Below are 10,192 nucleotides of genomic sequence, written 5' to 3' on the forward strand. Positions count from 1 at the left end.
CACCTTGATTCTTATAATATCCATCAGTTGGTGCTTTTGACTTGTTCTTATCTGTGACCTACGTGGCCCGATTTCAGCTAAGCCAGTGCAAAGCTAGAAGGGAAAATTGTATGGGATGTTTCTCTTATTCCAACGTCTCCCCCCGTGTCACCCCCAACCATGATAACCAGACAAATTTTCTGGCTGGGGAGCAATCTCAAGCAGGGATAGCTGGAAGGCGTTGAGTGAAAATGGAAGAGATGAAGAGGGGGAAGGAATGAGTACCAAGAAAAAAGAGAGTGAAATAGGGAAAGAGGATGTCATGAGACAAAGGTCAAAAGAGGGGAAGAGTGGCAGAGAACGATAAAACAAGAGGGATGAATCCTTAGGCTGAACTAGCAAGTGATGTTAGTTAGTGATACTCTCCTGGGATCATCCCAGTTCCCACTGAGGTCTTCATGTCCTTGGTTTGTGGAATAATTCATTGATAATGCCCAAATTGAGTTTGCAAATGACTTCAGACCTCAGCAGGAGTTACCGGTGGTTTATAGCTTTGCAAATTGAAATTGAAACTCAAAATACCTTTGATAAACTGCAGTAAAATATTACAAAGCAAATAGAAGAAATCCCCTTTATGTTACAGAATAGCACACAAATAGAAAATCAAATTCTTTTAAAAATGGGAGAATAAACAAAGCTGGCCAGCTAACTAATAGCAAGGACTGATTGTAGAAGTTAGTTCAATATGGAGGTACACTAAAGTGTTAGATACCTATCCTGAGGAAATCAGGCCATTCACACTATTTCAAAGGTACTTTGCCTAGTTCCGAGCTCCACAATTAAAGAGGGGTGTGGAGAACTTGGAAAGAGTTCAGAGGAAAACCACAAAGAAGATCAAACAGTTAAAGAAAAGGGACCTGAGAGGACAGAGTCAGGGAGCTGGAAAAATTCAACCTGAAGAAGAGAAAGTTAAGGAGATAATTTAATTATTCCTCAGCTACATGAGGAGCTTCTCATAGGCAAGGTGGCCACCTGTTCTCCACTTCCACTATGGGTGGACGAAGCGGCAAGAGGCTTGAATATGCAACATGCGGGATCTCCGTTAAGCATAAGGAATTTCTCTACATGAGAGATAGTCAATAATGAAATGCGCTCCTCATCTTGGATGGGAATAAGGAATATCATTCTCTAGCGTCTTAGAAAATAGGCACGCTTTTCATATGTTTGGGATGGCTTACAGACCTTGCTACCTAGAGTTGGGGTGGGATGGGGTATATTCTAACATTCTAGAACACACTCTGGTATTTAGGTTTTACTCAGACTCCTGTAGTCATCACTTGCCTGGCCAAATTTCTCACACGTCTAGGGCTTTACACAGAATGCCTTGCCTGGAATATCACTTTGATATATAACCATTTCATCTGTGAAAAAGAGCACTGGAAAATATCTTTTGAAGAGTGGGAATCTGTTGAAGAAAAAAAAGTCAGCTAAACAAGACCCACGGGGTGGGGGTGGGGTAAGGCACCTCGGAGTGCATGCTGGGATTAGGGCTAATTAAGATGTTGACTGAATCTATGCTAATCATGTCCCACCAGACTCTGCTGGATTAGTATGTAAATTGGTATAAACTCTGTTCTGAAATTGCCCTACCAGCTGAGGTCTAATTACTGACTAGACATAACAAATAATAATGGGATTTGTATTTTAAGATGTTTAATTACGGAAATACACGTCTGGAAAAAATACCAGTTGTATTGCGCAGAAAGAGAACTCATAATGTTTTACCAAAAGTTTATGAAATTTTACACCTTTAACAAGGGCACCATGAACTGGGATGGGTGGGGGAGTCCTTTCAGAGATCTAGCATTTGCGAAGGGGGCCCAGAATCACAAAGACTAATTTGCTGCTTGCGCAATTTCCCCCAAAACTTCTCAAAGACTAATTGTTTCATTGCTGATACACAGCATCTTATGAGCTTTTAGTTCTATCACCAAAAGAACTGGAACTCATCCATGAAGAATAACCAAGATGCTATGGATTTAACCCAACTACTCCGTAGCATGTATTCAAATGGAATTAAAAGCAACAAGCCAACAATATTGTAGGAAATGAAGCCCCTAAAATAGTTTTTCTTCACCGCAATTATTCTATGATATTGAAATCATTAAATTTATAAATCAGAAAATGGTTAGTCCAATTCTGAAGCAAGAGAGTGTATTTCATGGTTTTAGAGAAGAACAGCTTGAGCTCTAGAATTCACTGAATGGGTATCTTGGGACAGAAACTTCTTTGCAACCATTTATTGCATCATTCTGGGACCCACCCTTTCCATAAAGTAACTAACATAGGAAGAGTTATAAACAGAGTTTTAGACAGAGTTGTAATAGCTGCCTATATTTGCCCACCATATTGCTCTCTCTCGCACAACTTTAAAGGCATATGGGTGATCGTTAAATCTTTATTAGGTTTTACATCATAAAATAAATTATTCATGTTATTCTAATACTTACTGATACCTTTACAGCCCTTCTGCCCACATTTAACTAAACAACTCTCATTTGCATACCATTTTTATTTTAATTTAGGACAGTTTTGTTATGAAAATATAAGGCTTAAATGCCTATTATGTCCCAATTATGTGCCAATTTCCTACACTTTTCTTGGGTCTATACAGTGCATTCCTAATGAGGGAAAGTTCACATAGTTAACAAAGATGGATGATTTCCTTTTACTTATAAGCAGTTTTAGAATGTTTGCTCTTGCTGTTATATGGCAAGAGGCTAGGTATTATCAAATAAAATTCAGTGAGTAAGCTTGTGTTTGCAGTAGCTTCAAGCCTCTATATATTTGAAGTTACACCTGTATATGGAAATTAAATTTGTTGATCACCTTAAATTTGAATTAGTGAAAACAAAGCGTTACCTTATCCTTGTGGTGCAGAGCTACAGGGAAGAACAACACACTATTACATATACGGTATGTGACCTGAGGATATCCAAACTGTGTAATGGAAATTCATTGAATAAAATATTTTTTAATCGAGGATTCAGGCTATTTGTCTTTGCAGATCTTATGGGCTTATTGATAACTGTATTTATTTAGGTTTCAACTGTTCATTTTAGCTTCTTTTTTCATTAGTCTTAAAAATATAAGACACACTAGGAAATGTTTGATTCCCTGACGGTGGATGAAAAAATCTGAACACACTTTCCCTATCGATATGATACTGACTTCTCACCTTCAAGCACTGCTATTAAGCTTGCATGATGACATCTTCCTGCAGGCAATATATCACTAAAAACATTATTTTAAATATTATTTCCCAATGCCCAAAAGCACCTGTCAGCAATTATGTATTATTTACTATTACAACTAATCGTGACCTACTCTAAGCATTGAACCCAGGGTCAGATACTCTAGGATGATAATTCTTGCTGTGTCCCCTTCTTGTCATGAATTTTGGGAGACGTCAATGTGGGGTGAGAACATTTGGAAGGTTCACAGAAAGTGTTTTGCCAACACATATGTAAGCAGAGTGTAAGCCTGAACAGATGTCATCTTGAATGTAAATCTCTCAGCGATTGGCCAGCAAGCCATTGGATAAATCTCATATTTTTTGGAATTCGCACTTTGAAGCAAATTATACAACTGCGAGAGTTATCCTTTCAACAAATGGGCTTTGAAATCCTCTTTCATTAAAGCAACCTGCAGATTATCTTGATAAATAGGCATATTGATCCCAAAATGTGCCTAAATTTGGTCATGGGGATATAACCAAACTCTCCTAGTGTGTTATTCCAAATGAAGAAATATCATGGAGTCTTTCTCCAGCAGCTCTGAGCACCCAACTTAGCTCAGTAAGTCGAGGGGCATGCAAGCAAATCTTTCAGGCTAAGGGGCAGAAGCTAGGAGCTCAAATTTGGCTGTGCCATTCTCTGAGACTCTCCTTCCTCCACTGTAAAGAGGAGCCTTCCTAACAAGAATTGCAAGAAACAAATAAAATCAAATGCGTGCCCAACACACAGGATAGCAAATGATTGTTGGTAAATAAATGTCCAGCAGAAAAGATTAAGCAAATCTAAATTTTTCTGTTACATAAATTAAGGAGCAAACTTAAGGGGCAAGGTCCCATATCTTCCTGGTGATCTAGCTATAACAGAAAAAGAAAGCACCACATCCCTATCAATAATATCTCTTAGTATTTGTTACCTAACGATTACTATATATATATTTTTTTAGAGCAAATAGGCTCATGTTTCATAATTTCACATTATAACTTCTACAAAGATTATAGAATATAGAAGATAAAAAGAGAAGGTTAAAGAGAAGTTTACATACATCTTTCTTGGCAAGGATGATTTTTCTTTTAAAGACCACCTACTCTGAGCGATACTCAAATCTTCACTCCACCCAACAGACTAGTCAAAGAGATTGATAATAAAGAACAACCATATTAAGATACCAGCACCTTAAAGAATGTAAACATTATTTTAGGATTCCTGAGGCATTTTAAAATTTTATTTAAAAGTGGTTCTCTCTGGTATATTGAACCCACATCCTTTCAACAAACACGTGGCAGAGTGAGAAACGAGATCTTGGGGTTCAAATTTCACTCTGTTGATCATCACAGAGTTGTGGCCTCAGGCAAGTTCCTTAACTGAAACTCCCTCTGCCTTGATTTCTCCATCTATAAGGCAGAGGTAATTTTATAGTGCGGTCATAAGGATTCAACGGGAGAATGTATAGAAAGTGCGGAGCACATCGAGTCATTTCACGAATGCTTGCAGCATCCCTGCATCTGATCATCTCTATCTTTTCACTGCCTTGCTCATTCCCACTCCTTTAGAAAAGGACTATATCCTCACTTCAGATTTATCCAGAGGGCCTTGGAACCATTTCATTTTTAATCATCTATTTTTTATGATTGCAATATGGTTTTCTCCATGTGGATATAAATTCTTAGAGAGCAGGGAAATAAGATCTTTCTTTAATTTTGCCCTTATGCCCAGTCCAGTGCGCCATACAAATGTTTTATTTTATCATGGATCACATCCTCCTGATGGCCAGGAGTCTATGGGAATTTGCTCAGAAAAATTCACAGTTCATTTTGAGAGCAATAATTGCTATCCTTGTGGCCCTCTCATGGAAATGTACAAATAGCTGTCACACTAAATAACCCATAAAATTATAATTAGTTGTGAAGCGAGGCAGTAGAGTGTAAGAATTAAAACCATGGACCCTGGAGCCAGACTACTTTTCTTCAAATCCCTTCTCTCCCCTTGTGAATTGCTCAAACTTGAGCAAATCATATAACCTCTCTTTGTCTCAGTTTTTTCATCTGAAAAATGGAATGATAATGATACTAACATCTACCTAAGAGGGTTGGTATAAAGATTAAATGTAATGTGCTTGGGATAAGAAAAAGCATTCAATAAATATGAGTTATTGCTATTATTACTATTGATATCTTCAAAGATGGGTTTGGAGCTACATGAGCGAAGAGGTGTTCTGGCCACAGTCGTATCCCCAGCACCTAGCGCAGTGTACACACAACGTCTTAGAGTCACCCATTCTCTCTACCTCCCCATCATCCATCCAAGTTATCAAGTCACAAACTCTTCCTCTCAGCTGTCCTGCCAATGCACTCTTTTTAACATCTCTCAAACTTTTCCCCATTCCGTCCTCTACAGACTCTGTCACAACTCATGTTCTCAACTCCCCTCTCCTGCATTCCAGTCATCTCAGTTGGGCCTCCATTTCCATAGGGCTCTCTCCATAAGCTTTCTAATATGGAAACCTGATTATTTCACCTTTCCACTTGAAATCCTTCCATGGCTCCCCATTACCTATAATATCATGGAATAAATAAATATAGTAGCCATAAAGAAATATAAAAAAGGGTGTGGTAGTCAGAATAATGGCCCCCCAAAGATGTCCATGTTCTAATTCCCCAAACCTGTGAATATGTTATGTTACATGGCAAAAGGGACTTTGTAGATGTGGTTAAAGATGTTGGGCTGGGCAGATTTCCTTGGATTAGCCTGGTGGGTCCAATGTAATCACAAGGGTCCTTATAAAGGAAACAGGAGAGTGAGAGTCAGAGAAGGAGAAGTGATGATGGAAGCAGAGGTCAGAGTGATGTGGAGTCAGGAGCCAAGGAATGCTGGTGGCCTCTAGAAGTTGGAAAAGCAAGGAACAGATTCTCCTCCAGAGCCTCCAGAAGGAATGCAGCCCTGTTGACACCTTGGTTTTAGACCCATTTCAGGCTTCAGACCTCCAGGACTGTAAGCAAATAAATTTGTGTTGTTTTAAGACACTAGATTTGTGTAATTTGTTACAGCAGTGATAGGAAACCAATACACCAAGCAATTGGATAGATAGTGCTGACTAAATAAATGTGCTGAGGTCAATCAATGACTATACTAGGAATGTGCTAGACTAATGCATCAATATATTTAGAAGTCTTTTTTATTAATGACGTGCCATTGTTTCCTTTCTCTCAACTAACAGCTTTAGAAGAGGGCAGGGCATGCATTTCCTAGGTTTCTACAACCCCATCCTTTCCTTTGCCCCCCTGCTGGAGGCAGGAAGTGAGGCCAAGCGGGGGATGGAAACTCACATTTCTATACAAATTGAGAAGCAGACACAATTGCATCCCAGCTCGCTTGCAGACTGGGGTTGCCTACTAGATATATAGTGAAAACCAGGGCAGGCATGGCCAAAAACCAAACCGAATTTACTTCTCATTTCCCCCAACCAAGCAAATCCAATATGCTACATTCTGTATTTTAATCGAACATGTTGTTTCCACCTTGACATTTTGAAAGCAGCTTTTACACATAATATGTACGACACCTAAAGGAAGTCAGGGAACAGGCTAAAACTGTCAAGGGAGATTCTCTGGAAGTATTAAGATAAGCTGTAGGGCATTATCAATTGATATGGGATCTGGGAAGAAAGACGGGTATTAAGAGAGCAGTATAGAAGTGGCTAAAAAGTGCTTTTGTGGAGCAGGAGACAGATCTGGGTTTGCTGCCTTAGTAGTTGCATGACATGATTTCATTCTTAAATTCTCTGGGCCTCAGTGTCCTCATCTTTAAAATGGACAAAATAATATCTATTTTGCAGAATTGTTGAGTAGATTAAATGATAACATGCTTGTGAAGATGCCAGGGCAGTGGCTGATTCATTGTGGATTCAAGAAACGCTCATTTCTTTCCCATGATGCCCTGTTCCTATTGATATTATTAATTATGTACATTATTGTGGTATGCCATTTAACAAAACAAAAATATTTAACAAAAACCATCTAACAAAAAAAAAAAACCCTAATATATCAAGGCAAAAAATGAGAAGGAACAGTAATTTATAAGTTATAAAGATTAAGCTTGCTAAAACATTTTGGTCCATCTTTTCCCAACTTGAGCAATGGCCAGATTAATTCATGAGAAATCTTACTTTTTAATTATTTAAATGCCCAGGGATGAGAATAACATACAGCAGGTCTTGTGCAATGTGAGAGGATTATTGATTAACTCAACTCCCAGGTTCTAAGTAGCCAGTAGCATATTTTAATGTATCAATAATTCAGAAGAACGAGCATTTTCTGTTGTTGCTGAAACCACATTTGCAATTGAACAACGTGAACATGCACAGAATTGTTAGAACAGAAAAAGTTGGTCTTTTCCCTTCTAGCCTTGGCCACCTCTGCAGGAAGACCCATCAAAATATAGTTTTCATCTCTAACAGCAAACATGGGCCACACTAATGACACTCAATAAATATATGCCAGATGAATGAAAATCTCATGAGGTGGTAGAGAAAAATGACCAGCAAAAGTATTTTAAAAGATCAACCTGGAAAGAAAATCAATTCTAATAAACTCGATGCTCTCGGGCTCAAATATTATGAAGGTAAATAGTCTTTGAAACTGGATCGAGCATGCAGTAGAGAATAGTAAATAACATTGATCACAATTTGAAAACCTCCCAGGCGTCCTCAGAGATCACAGATAAATTGATTAACTGTTATCTCACATTCAGGACCCTCAAATTAACTGCTTGCATTCCATAGACAATTCCTAAAGGCAAAGATAGAACTGTTTGGTTGAATTAGCATTTTCAGTTGAAGAAGAATGAAGACTGAAATTGACAGGGAATTGGCTTTCATTTTTTTGCGAATTTTAGGGCAGGCAAATAATTAGCTCATTTTAAAGAAAGAGCATATATTTTTTTCAGGCATTCACATTAACATGCATGCAAGGAAAGTTTATTTAAATAGTTATATACTTTAAAAAACTGATTGTTGTTAATGAAATAAATGCCACACATTTTCAATTTTTGAATATTCTAATAATCAGGCCATCTTAAGACAGCAGAATTAAGTAGAAAAAACTCTATGGGCCTAATTTCAAATGAAGTTAAAATTGCAGACCTGGGTAATTAGTTGGTGTTGATCATTTTATTTGATCATTTGTTTTCATGAGGCACAGATTCAACTGGAATAATAATAAGTGTATTATTTGTTTGATGTTAAGTTTAGAAACTAAACATCTACCATCAGAACTTTGCATAAAGATTTTCGTTTTATTTTACTGAGGAGGAAAAAAAATGTAGAGTCAGCTACGTTAGGCAGCATCCAAACTTTCTCAGGGAAAAACAATCACCACAACAAAGATTACCACCCCCTCCTGTGGGGTGGGGGCGGGGCGGGCGGGGCGGGCAGGGCTTGCAGGAATTTGGTTCTCAGCTCCGAGTACAGGCTTCTGACTTGTCCATCACCGAAACAACAGCTGTCTGTCACTTATATCTTCTCCACACATACTCCAACTCAGAAGGACTTGAGCAGTTTGCTTGAGGGATAATTCGCCTCAAACTGAATTAATATATTTCTAAACTATTCAGGGTCAAATTTCCCAGGATATAATAAAAGGATATATATATATATGTGTGTGTATATGTAGCCATATAAATTATGTATATCTCCACACAAATATAAACATCAATTCTAAAAATAACAGAATGGAATTAGGGAGTAAGAAGTACCGTTTGCCGAATAAGGCTGTCTGAGCGAGCCGATTCCTTGAAAACGCTAAAGGAGACGTGGTACCTATTCTTTCTGATTCTGGGGCAGCTTCCTTATTTCTTCTTTCTGATTAGAACGCTGGCTGAGTAACAAATAGAGAATATAAAGTTCTTCATGACTAACTCAAAACTCTGTTTTCCTCACTTTAGTGGGACCACTCTCCCCTTATTTCACCCTGTCTGGAACTTACTCTTGGGACTACTTGGTTTATCAGCAGTGGTTTTGGTCCCCACAGCCCTAGTTACAAAACAGGGGAAATGTACATTCTCACAGGAAACAGACAATTTGGAATTTTCCAGAAAGGCTTGATTTTCTCCTACTCCCCATGCAGTTGTACCCCCAAACTAATCAAATTTAGATATAAATGCTTTAAAAATATGATTATCCTATAAATAGGTGCATTCCTATATGGAGTATAGTTTCTGTGTGTGCATATGTTTTGTTTAAGTCAGTTGCTCAAAAGTGATGCTAATCAAGTTTGGGAAAAGTAAAATTATGCTATGGCTACCGGCTCTTTGTGCAGGAAACAGTACCTCTCTCATACATCAGGCAGAGACAATGCAGGATGTCCCCAGAATCACTAACCAATTTCCCTTCCTTCCAACACCAGCACTTTAATAAAGCAATTATAGTAGCATCCCAGAGCAGTAGAAAAAAATGAGCCTTACCAGTTTCTCCTACGGTAGACGAAAGAAAACAACCCCACAGCTGCTCTAGGCCAGGCAACTGGGTTTCTTAGAGTCACTTCACTGAGGGGACCAAGAAAGCTGAAGTCTTCCTTCCCTCTGTTTGGTTTTTCCCCAGCAACCTCTCCCAGGATTTTTCTCACAAAGCACTCTCCTATTCTCTAATCCCCTCACAAGGAAAACCGGCACACACACCAAATGACTTCTGCAGAAGCGCCTCTCCTGGGGAGCGGGAGGGGAGGCGGGGAAGGGAGGTGTTTGCTGGCATTAATTCCTGCAAGGCGAATCCTCACAGAGGCATCGAACTCAGCCCTCTGCACCCCTCAGCGACAGGACACGAAGTACCAAGGCGGGGAATAGGACAGGTCCCTGGTAAGGCATGGAGATGGGCGTTTGCTCTTTCTACACCCTCCAAACGCCTGGCAGTATCTCTCGGGGATGGG

General features: G+C 38.9%; 1 protein-coding gene across 1 annotated transcript in view; it reads right to left on the reverse strand.

The window, feature by feature from the left end:
* MID1 (midline 1) overlaps positions 1 to 9,979 on the reverse strand; it is a 198,017-nt gene extending 188,038 nt beyond the window's left edge. Inside the window, exon 1 of the mRNA XM_058535427.1 lies at positions 9,732 to 9,979. The gene's annotated coding sequence lies outside the window, so the exon portion shown is untranslated. The remainder of the gene's footprint in view (positions 1 to 9,731) is intronic.
* Positions 9,980 to 10,192: the final 213 nt, after the last annotated feature.

This window comes from Diceros bicornis, chromosome X, assembly GCF_020826845.1.
Source record: "Diceros bicornis minor isolate mBicDic1 chromosome X, mDicBic1.mat.cur, whole genome shotgun sequence".
Classification (NCBI taxonomy): domain Eukaryota; kingdom Metazoa; phylum Chordata; class Mammalia; order Perissodactyla; family Rhinocerotidae; genus Diceros; species Diceros bicornis.